The sequence below is a fragment of the Melanostigma gelatinosum genome (genome assembly GCF_949748355.1).
Source record: "Melanostigma gelatinosum genome assembly, chromosome: 10".
NCBI classification, from domain to species: Eukaryota; Metazoa; Chordata; class Actinopteri; order Perciformes; family Zoarcidae; genus Melanostigma; species Melanostigma gelatinosum.
This window is the reverse complement of record NC_136643.1, coordinates 1,588,223-1,600,000: the sequence shown is the minus strand read 5'-3', so window position 1 is coordinate 1,600,000 and position 11,778 is coordinate 1,588,223.

Sequence of the window (11,778 nt, the reverse complement as noted above, 5' to 3'; positions counted from 1 at the left end):
TGACCGCAGCTCCTTCTCCTCTGCATGTCCTCTTTTACCCACAAATCCCTCCTTCTTGCATCATCCGTCACTTGTTCGCACTGTCCCACTCTTTCACTCTTCCTCACCACTTCTTCCTCTGTCTGTCTAGATCTTCCCCCTTTTTTCATCCCTGTCTTGTCTTTCTGATCTGCATTGGTTTTCTGTTTCCCATGTACTCTCCATTTCTCCTTTCTCTCCCTCATTACTCCCTCATATCTCTGTCCTTCATCTTTTCTCTCGCCTGCCTTACTTTTCTCACTTTCCCTCATCACTGCCCACCTCAGCTTTCTCAGCGCAGACCTCCATCACCAACACAATCAATAATGTGACTTAATGCCAGTTGATGAGTAAAGGCAGGTCTGTGTGCCACATTGCTTCAAGCTTGAGAGGAAGATTCCACCTTCATGTTGGGTTACCTTCTTGTACTGTCGTCAGTTCCCTGTAATGACCTGGTATAATGTGAATCACAACACTTCAAGCAACAGCTGCAGCACCAAATGTTTTGTAGTCTTGGTGAATCTGTTAATTTGCCTGCCTGTCCTAAAGTTGACAATCCATCATTGGCAATGCTGTCACAAGTGAGTGATCGTCAGCTGGGCGGCAGTAAAAACAATCCCACTGATGAGTTAGCTGAAGAATGAGGGAAAAGCTTCAAAGTACATTTTTCAAATGTAACTTTGTTTCCGCACAACGTGTTACCTGCATGTCAGAGTTGAGGCTCATTTCACCATCGATGACTAATAGCCTGCTGGAGGATGAACGAACACCAACGTGTTTCACACATTTATTTCATGGCTAAGATGACTTTGCTGTGCTGTCAGATGAGCGACTCTGACTAGACCTTGTGCTATGCACATGGTGCAAATGGCTTTCAACAGGATAGACCTGCACAGTGAAAGCTGTTGATTATCATGCTCCTCCTAGTACAACAGGTGCTGCTAAAACCTGGTGAATCAGGGACGACTCACAAGCCTACAGGCTGTGGCAGCAGCAAGCAGAGCAAGGCACCAACCTCTCACATGTCCAGACTGAAACCCAAATTGCTCCTGATTGTCGTAACAGCACTGTGCATGGTAGCTAGCTGCCACCAGTGTGTGAATGGGTGAATGAGAACCAAATTGTAACGTGCTTTTGATACAAGCTCTTTTTAAATATGAATAATAGCTAAAAGCGACCCAGGAGTATGCTAGCAGTAGTCAGTCACAATCGTGACCAATAGTTTGCAGAGCTAGCTAGTTGGCTAACTGTCAGTTAGCACGCTTGTTAGCTTGGTTGCTAAGTTCACACATGTGATTCAAGAGATGTGTTCGTCCATCGACTATAAAGTCATGCGTCCATTGTGGAGCAGTTTATCCTGCAGAGATGGGTTTCCACACAGCTAATAAGCTACGGTATTAGCGCTGTCAAGACAGTCTGCTAATGGTCAACTGAAACAATTGACAAGTCAAAGATCAATGACTCAATGCTTATGATTCACGCGGATTTACATATTTGTGTCAATTCCACTGAAAATAATTGATTTTGTAATTTCAAATGTTGGTTTCACCGGCTTTAAAGGCCTTTTAACTGCACCAGAATGAGTGACTTTTCTAAAAAAGACAATTTATCAATTGATCTGAGGAGACCCGCCCTCTGCTTGTTTTCTCTTATTTTGTTGTTCGAGATATTTCCGGATGTCAACGTCTATAAAAACGTTTCCCTATCGAAGCTTCCACATTATGCATAAGGCAAAGCGGATGAGCTACGATCAGTTCAAGCCTTGCATATCAATCGTGTTATCCTTAATACATGATTGATGGTGCGGTCTTTGCTAAGACATGTTATGTGCCTTAACCCAATGAAGGCAGCTACTTCTTTCTCCTTCATGATTCTAATCATGTTGTGATGCTGGAATCAGTTGAAATGGAGTTCAATTGTGTTGAATGAGAGACATGTATGTGTGATGCCCTTCTTTTCCATTCACACAAACACACAGTATTATGCCTGGAAGGGATAGAACTGGCTGTCAAATGTTACTGTCACTGTCTAACACATGCTAAGTGGGCAGTGCCAGCAGGTTGAGGGATTAATGCGTTCTGACTTGGGTGCTGGATCTGCAATAACGCCTCACAGCATACGTCACAGTCGCCACATTTCCACTGCATAGTACGGCAAAGCTTCACTCCGCTCCACTCGCTCTTCTAATGCCGCGGCTTGAACTCGAGGATGAACTGATTCGATTTCGGTGGTCAAAGGTCTCTGTGACCTCACGTCTGTTCCGTTCTCGGGAACAGGATATCTGAGGAACATCTGGAGGGAATTTCTGTAAATTTGGCACAAATGTCCACCTGGACTCGAGGATGAACTGATTCGATTTTGGTGGTCAAAGGTCAAAGTTCATTGTGACCTCACAAAACATGTATTGACCATGACTCAGAAATGTAAATGCCAATCATGACAATTCCACACAAACGTCTAATGTGATGAAATGATGAAGTGATGACATGTTGGACAGACATGGATGTAAACTGCAACATGATTGGTTATCAGATGCATACATCCGCAAGGCGGTAATTCCATTTTATTTACCGTTCGCAAAAGTTGCGATGCAACAGTCAAGCAAAAATGAAGCCTTGAGTGTCATACTTAAGCAGAAAACTTAAGGTGTTTTGTGCAACTGGCCCCTGGTACAAAAAGTGAGTTGAGTCAAGCCGAATCATGCACTGGAAATGAGGTATTGGATCCTTTCACGAATATCTGGGAGTAGAGGTAAGGATGAGTGAAAGTCAGGTGAGATACACACATTCCTTCTCTGTAAGTGTGTGTGATTGACAGTTACAGGTGGTGGTGTCCCCTGCAGGGATGAGTGTGGGTCTCCAGTGATCCCTGGTGCTCACCGATCACCACTGGACTCAATCAGTAACTTGAAGCAGTTCAAACTAACAGAAAACGCATTCTTGTAAACAAACACACTACAAACCTCCTTACACGGTGCCTGCAATGAGTAAAAGTTGATCTGAATATACCGGGCAGCAAGTTATGGTTGAGTAAGAGGTGGCTCTGAGTGAGGCTGTGGGGTGTGATGTCAGGTTCTGCTCCTCTTTCAATATGCATGAACCCTTGGCCAGATGGCACCACCCAAATCCAGAGGATTCAGTGCTGTGGAGTGTGACGACAATGCATGATTCCAATGATGGAGAATGCTAATTATGAGATGTTGAAAGCGTGTGACATCTCCACCGCATTGCTAATGAGGCTTTGGCACATTTTAGCATTTCCCAATACTGGACTGTGTTACAGCAGGTAGGAACGTTTGGGGTGTCTGATTGTGGGTCATATTCTTCAATGCAAAGCTTGTCTTTACGTCATTAGTACTTTGAGTGGAGTCATAAATATCGACACATATTGAATAAGGATTCAAGTATACTAGAATTAGTCAGAGTTGTAATTTAGCCAGCTTTTATTGGTTAGTTATGAGCTTCTAAGAGCTCACGCTATATTATTTACAACATGTCATGTCATGTACATCAGTGTTTTCCAAACCCTTTTCCCGAGGACCCACATCTTAAAACTGACAAACCATCGTGACCCACTTAACAACAGGCCATATCTATACATTGTGAGAAGAGCAATTTTGTTTGAAATTGAGTGTTCTTTACTATTTTGACTGCCAGTTCCACATGACCATATATTATCTTCAAAATGGAATGAAAAAATTCAGCAAATTTATTTGGCGACCCAAATAAAATTTCTTGCGACCCATTTGTGGGTCCCAACCCAGTCTTTGGGAATGACTGACTAGACCATAAATGCGAGCAATAAAAGAGAGATAAATAAAAACTGTTCACATCATGCTGGTTATTATTACGAGTGATAAATGGGGTATTAATGAAAAGGAATCCCATTTGGCAAAGGAGCTACAACAATGTCCCAAAACTGTCGACATAATGACAGCGACGCCTTTAATCTGTCAATTCAATGGAAATTAGATCAAACTTCAACAAAAACACAAATCGCTGCAGATTATTTTAAAGTACTCATATTTCTTGATCTGTGGTTTAAGGAACCGCCCTCCCCTCCAGTCCGTTTACAGAACCGCTCTCCCCTCCAGTGCGTTTACAGAACCGCTCTCCCCTCCAGTCCGTTTACAGAACCGCCCTCCCCTCCAGTCCGTTTACAGGACCGCTCTCCCCTCCAGTCCGTTTACAGGACCGCTCTCCCCTCCAGTCCGTTTACAGAACCGCCCTCCCCTCCAGTCCGTTTACAGGACCGCTCTCCCCTCCAGTCCCTGTTTACAGAACCGCCCTCCCCTCCAGTCCGTTTACAGAACCGCCCTCCCCTCCAGTCCCTGTTTACAGAACCGCCCTCCCCTCCAGTCCGTTTACAGAACCGCCCTCCCCTCCAGTCCCTGTTTACAGAACCGCCCTCCCCTCCAGTCCCTGTTTACAGAACAACTCTCCCCTCCAGTCCGTTTATAGAACCGCTCTCCCCTCCCGTCCCTGTTTCCAGAACCGCCCTCCCCTCCAGTCCCTGTTTACAGAACCGTCCTCCCCTCCAGTCTGTTTACGGAACCGCCCTCCCCTCCAGTCCATTTACAGAACCGCCCTCCCCTCCAGTCTGTTTACGGAACCGCTCTGCCCTCCAGTCCGTTTACAGAACCGCTCTCCCCTCCAGTCCCTGTTTAAGGAACCGTCCTCCCCTCCAGTCCCTGTTTACAGAACCGCCCTCCCCTCCAGTCCCTGTTTACAGGACCGCTCTCCCCTCCCGTCCCTGTTTACAGAACCGCTCTCCCCTCCAGTCCGTTTACAGAACCGCCCTCCCCTCCAGTCCGTTTACAGAACCGCTCTCCCCTCCCGTCCCTGTTTACAGAACCGCCCTCCCCTCCAGTCCGTTTACAGAACCGCCCTCCCCTCCAGTCCCTGTTTACAGAACCGCCCTCCCCTCCAGTCCCTGTTTACAGAACAACTCTCCCCTCCAGTCCGTTTATAGAACCGCTCTCCCCTCCCGTCCCTGTTTCCAGAACCGCCCTCCCCTCCAGTCCCTGTTTACAGAACCGTCCTCCCCTCCAGTCTGTTTACGGAACCGCCCTCCCCTCCAGTCCATTTACAGAACCGCCCTCCCCTCCAGTCTGTTTACGGAACCGCTCTGCCCTCCAGTCCGTTTACAGAACCGCTCTCCCCTCCAGTCCCTGTTTAAGGAACCGTCCTCCCCTCCAGTCCCTGTTTACAGAACCGCCCTCCCCTCCAGTCCCTGTTTACAGGACCGCTCTCCCCTCCCGTCCCTGTTTACAGAACCGCTCTCCCCTCCAGTCCGTTTACAGAACCGCCCTCCCCTCCAGTCCGTTTACAGAACCGCTCTCCCCTCCCGTCCCTGTTTACAGAACCGCCCTCCCCTCCAGTCCCTGTTTACAGGACCGCTCTCCCCTCCAGTCCGTTTACAGAACCGCTCTCCCCTCCAGTCCCTGTTTACAGAACCGCCCTCCCCTCCAGTCCCTGTTTACAGAACCGCTCTCCCTCCCGTCCCTGTTTACAGAACCGCCCTCCCCTCCAGTCCCTGTTTACAGGACCGCCCTCCCCTCCAGTCCCTGTTTACAGAACCGCTCTCCCCTCCAGTCCGTTTACAGAACCGCCCTCCCCTCCAGTCCGTTTACAGAACCGCTCTCCCCTCCAGTCCCTGTTTACAGAACCGCTCTCCCCTCCAGTCCGTTTACGGAGAGAGAAGCTCGGCACTGGTTCCTGAGGACGAAGCCTCAGTTCCCACCTCCCTCCAAGTCCGTGTTTACTGCAGTCTGATGGCATGTCCTCCCAGTCTTCTGCTATAATTAGCCGTTGGCTAACAATACCCCACAGCTTCATGTGTTGTCACTGCTTTGGCCTCAAGTTTAGTTGCACCACTGCTAAATTTGTCATTCATATTGCAGGATAATGAGAGCAGTTAAGCATACAACACATTCAAGTTTAAAGAGCTAAACGACTGACTTGCATCCTGTAGTTTTCAGTTGAGACTACAGATCACCTAAAGTTTCTCTCCATTTCATCATTTAGTATCTCTGCAATCTCTACAGCTAACAGGATTAAGTATCGACATTTCCCCAAAATGGTCGTACGGTATCTTGGAAACAAACTCTTGATAATATGCACACACACCAGTTATGTTCCGTGTGAGCATTCGGCTGATTTCTTGTGGGTGATGCGAGTATTTTTCTGCTCTTCTTTTTTCTTCTCAAACGTCCGGATGTAGAAAATGTTTGCAGCACACATGGGAATGTTTTCCTACCACGACTATTTAAAGATGCTGTTTGAATGTTTAGGCAGAGAGCCAGATGTGTATTACTGTGGTAAACTGTGTGAGCAGACATCTGATGTTGTGCAGAATGTGAAAGTCTGAACATGGATGCTTCATATATCGCTTGGCCCCTCATTATGTTTTATTATAGAGACCATAATGTGTGACATGATATATTAGCTGGAAACTATTTCCTTACAGCCCATTTTGCCAGGAATACATGTTGTCATTGTACGTTTGTACAAACCACGGATACAATGAATGTGGACGTTTTTGCATTCGGTCACAGCAAGTGATGGGAAGCCATGACAGCTCCCACGGTGCTGCACTGTCTTGACCGGACAGTGCAATCCTCCACCTCCCGGAGGTCAGCCAGCCTTTCTGCAGGCTTCTCAGCTTCTGCTGGCTCTGGCATCAGCTCAGAGAGTGAGTGACCTGTGTGTGCTGTTTGTCTCACTGTATCATCAGAAGGGACGCAACCTTAAAGCCAAACTCCTTTCGGTTGAGAATCGTTTCTCTGGAGTGTTTCTTCCTCACCAGAATGAGGCTCACTGACTTTACCCCAGTATGTCTCACGCACATTCAACATAAGGGGAACAACAGCAGTTGGTTCATCACAGAGGGCACTCTGAAGGCGGGGCTCTGTCAAGCCAGCATCTCTCACTGGCTGTGTGGCGCCATCAGACCAGCCTACAGTGCAGCAGGAGTGGAGCCTCAGCAGGGCTGCATCCTCTTCCTGGTCCTGTCAGACTGCAGTGACTCTCCTGGCTGCCTGAAGGGCTGCAGGCTCATCTTTGCACAAATAAGCGGGAGCATACAGCAACATTCAGCACCAATGAAGTGATGACATATCGGAGGTACTGCATGAGCCTGCAAACACCCAAAAACACGCAAAACACCCAAAACAGCCCAAAACAGCCCAAAACAGCCCAAAACAGCGGTGGTAAATTGACTTGTATTCAGATACCTGCTCTACTGCATGGCTTCTTGACTAATCAAGACAACATATTTGAATAATTCATTTTTAAACAGACAGAAACAATGTAAGGTGATAGGGGGGCAGAGCCATACACCAGAGCACACAGGAGCAGACTCCTTCCGTGCGTCTTTACCGGCCATTGTTGTGCTGCCTGTCAGCGCTCAGTGACCGATGGTGGGAACCTCAGCCTCACTCGCAAGAAAACAAAAGACAGAAAGAAAGTCACCGCTGTCATCCTTAGCCACTGCGGCCATCCTTTGGTCAACATGTTATTTTCATTCCTGGACTCTGGCCAGCTGGCTACGCACACAGACAGTGGACACACACACACAGACACACACACACACAGACACACACACACACACACACAGACACACACACACAGACGCGGGGGAGCTCCCTGTCCAAAACAATAGACATAAATATAGCAGCCTCTGGGAAAAAGAATAGAAACGCCGTGTCCATCCCTGTACTGAGGCGCAACACCCAGTCCTGCATTTCCTGCATTTCCTGCATTTGCTGCATTTGCTGCTCCCTGAACCCCATGCAGAGGTGCATGAGGTGCAGGGCGACTGTGGAAGTGGAGAGCAGGGCCGTCCTTCAACCAGAGGATCGGCAGTTCCATCTCCGGCTCCGATGTGTCCTTGAGCAAGACACTTAACCCCAAATTGTCCCCCGTAGCTGCATGGTGTGTGTGATAGAAGGTGAACTGTGGCTCTGGATGAAAGCGTCTGCTACATGACTGTAATGCACACACATGGGCCCTGTGGGCTCTGACCTTTGCTTCAGCAGGTCACAGGTTCAAAGCCCAAGAACACACTTTAGCAGATGTTGTGCAGCCACATCCAGCATGCAGAGTAACAACAGACATCGTGTATTTATTTTGAAAAAAGTTTTGTTCACGGTGTATGTCTCAACTGAGACTTCTCCCCAAATACCAGTCAGGTGTTTGTCTCTCTTCCCTTTGTTGTGTCTCTGTCTCAAACTAAGCTTCTCTGAGTGAAAGATGAAGACTTACTCTGGAGTTCGTTGATGTAACATTCAAAGTCAGATTACTAACCGAGGACACATGGTTTCAACACAATGTTGCAGCCAGTATTCAGCTGTGCGCCTCCTTTTCACTTCATCTCTGAATATGTTCTTTCACTCTCCTGTCACGTCTGCACCATCACCAGGTTTACAGTCGTTGATGAAATAATGTGTAATTAAAGCTGCACTAATCAATGTGTATATATTAACAATATATCAAATGACAGGACTACATCTGAAAGGTTTCCCTCATAGTGACAGAGAATTAACATCCAACTGCAGTTCCCCTCAGCGCTCACAGTGTTTCAGCATTTAGCTTCATTTCTGTTTTGGGGGTTTACAGCTACCAACGGTTCTGCTTCACCATTATTATCAACCGCTCTCTGTTTTCAGTTATACGCTCTGATGAACCCGCTGCTCACTGTTCAGCACCAAACAAAAGGCAGACTCAGTTAGCAACTAGTCACACATTTCTCACAGGAGTCGGTAGAGATCATGGTAGGTACAACAAACGTGGATATTCTCTGACATTTAAGTGGTTAATTCACAACAAAAAAATCTCATATTCTCCAAGATTTAAATCGTAAATGTACGATGAAAAAACTCGCATTTTCACCGAGATTTAAATCTTAAATGTAGGACAAAGATGGATATTGTTTGAGATAAAATTGGTTAATTTACGAGAACTTTTTTAGGATCAAAATCTGAAATTTATGGTTGGAAAATGGATATTCTCAGTGCTTAGAGATAATCTCCGAGTTTTAAGTCATATATTTATGACAAAACAACTTGTCTACACTTTGAGATGTAAGTCGTTAATGGACGATAAAAAACTTGGATGTTCTTTGAGAGTAAAACGGTTCATTTACAAGGAAAAAACTTCGGACATTCTCTGAGTTGACCTGTCGTACATTTCTATTTTGCCAGTTGCCAATAGGTTATCAGATTAATTCTAAAGAGTGTGATGTCATCTCTGATAGCAAGCATCTGAGCAGGGAAAACGTATTTAAATCAATGCATCACACACATTTGAATGAGTTCCATGCCGTGTTGTCTGATCTGTGTGCATGTTTACATGAAGGGGGAGTATGTGTCAGTGTGTGTGAACTTTGTCTTTCTCTCCCTCAGTGTCTCAGTCAGAGGAAGATGATTGTGGTCTAAAATAGTCCCTTTGTTGCCTGAGGAAGAGGTCTTGTGGCGGAGGGGGCTGAGTGGAGAGTGAGGTCATGAGGAGGAGAGATGACCTCACTGGCCGACGCACAGCAGGACACACAGGAACACACACCTCACACGCAGGCAGGTTACCATTGACATACTCACACTCACATGCACGTCAAATCAAGAGATGTACGGCTCACAAGCTGTCACCGCTCCCACCGACCATCAGAACAACACTCCTCCAACAAAGACCAACAACAGGTTCAGTTCCTGTTATCTATGCTGTGAGCAGGCGCTGGACACGAGTCTGCTGTTTTTCCTCTACATTGTGCTCCACAGTGTTTCTATAATGAGTTATTATGAGTGAACGGGGTTAGACTGAGTGATGTTGTATGCAACATTACAGTCAGGATCGTCTCAGCACAGTTTTGAAAGCTGTTGTGTTGGCTTCCAACATGCCGTGGTCCTTTAGAAGTGCTGCATCCTGAGTGATGAGTGACAATCAAGCAGTTTGCCCAGGTGGCGCTGGTATTGACCAATTGGTCCGGATAGGTGCGGCATTTTCAATGGCAGTGTTTTAAGATGCAAACCAGCCTTTATGGACTGATTCCTGTGGCCTGTTGAATTACACATTGGGAGCCAAGCAGAAAATATGTTTAGAATGTTGTACAATTAATGAATGAATGAATGAATTTTATTTATATAGCGCTTTTCACAGACAGCACTATCACAAAGTGCTTAACAGAGTAGACATTTAAAAGCATAAAAAACACAATGTGACCCAAGGGTCAATAAATGATCTACACAGAGTGAATAAAAAATGTTAAAGAATAAAATAAAAATAAAATAAAATAAAAATGTAAAACATATTTTAAGAGCAGGTCTAGGACATGGGTTTACTTTTACACAAACGCCAGCCTAAACAGGTGGGTTTTGAGCTGGCTTTTAAAAGTATCCACAGTATCTGCGAGGCGCAGAGTTGCAGGCAGAGCATTCCAGAGCCTCGGGGCCACTGCCTCAAAGGCTCGGTCACCACGGGGCCACTGCCTCAAAGGCTCGGTCACCACGGCTCTTACATCGTGTGCGTGGGACTGACAGAAGACCTAGAGCGTTTGACCTGAGAGTGCGGGCGGGTGAATAGGGGCGAAGTAGATCAGCTACATAAGTCGGAGCCTGACCGTGAAGTGCTCTCTAAGTGATGGTGAGAATTTTAAAGTGTATCCGAGATGCTACAGGAAGCCAGTGGAGAGATCGGAGTACGGGGGTGATGTGAGACCGTCGATTTGTCCTGGTGAGTAATCTGGCGGCAGCATTTTGGATGACCTGCAGACGGTTAAGAGCAGATACACTGAGTGATGTGAAAAGTGAGTTGCAGTAGTCAATGCGTGAAGAGATAAATGTGTGTATGATCATTTCTAATTCAGGTGTTGATAATACAGATCTCAGTTTACTGATATTTCTTAGATGGACGAAACATGACCTGGACAGCTGCTTAACATGAGGGTCAAATGACATGGATCGATCAAAGAAAATCCCAAGATTGCGCAGGTTGCAATGGGAAGCAGAGGAGAGAGGACTAATAATCTGCCTGATCATGGGGACAAACTCCTCTGGAGCAATAACTAGGACCTCCGTCTTAGAGTCGTTGAGTTGCAGGCAGTTTTCTGCCGTCCAGTCTCTGATGGCATTGACACAGTCCAGGAGCCTAGTTAATGTGAATGCCTCGCTGGGTTTGAATGACGGATGAAGTTGGATGTCGTCTGGATATAAGTGATAGGACACATTATAGCTTTTTATGATCGGTCCCAATGGTAACAGATAAAGGGGAAATAACAGAGGCCCCAGAACCGAGCCCTGCGGTACACCACAAGACAGTGGAGAGGTGACAGACACAAAATCACCCACAGAGACATTGAAACTTCTGTCACTGAGGTAAGATGTAAACCAGTCTAACGCTATGCCAGTTATGCCCACCCAATCACGAAGCCTCTTAATCAGGATGTCATGGTCTACAGCAGCGGTTCCCAAACTTTTTAGGCCGCGCACCCCCTTCTACATCCCGACTGGGTTCGCGCACCCCCCCCCCCTTAATAAAAAAAAAAAAAAGAAGCAACAGAGCCTTTTAAGCCTTCATAGCCGCATAAGAATCGGACCAATGAGAGAACAGTTTGCTCGCGCGTGGCATTTGTTTACAAGATTTAGTCCGCTGTTAAATGTTGCAGTGTGAACACAAACCGAACAAAGGAGCAACTGCAACAAAGCAAACGAACTGAAGGTGTGAAAACGGTCCTGAAACACTGCAACAAAGTTCCAATAACTTTCAGTGA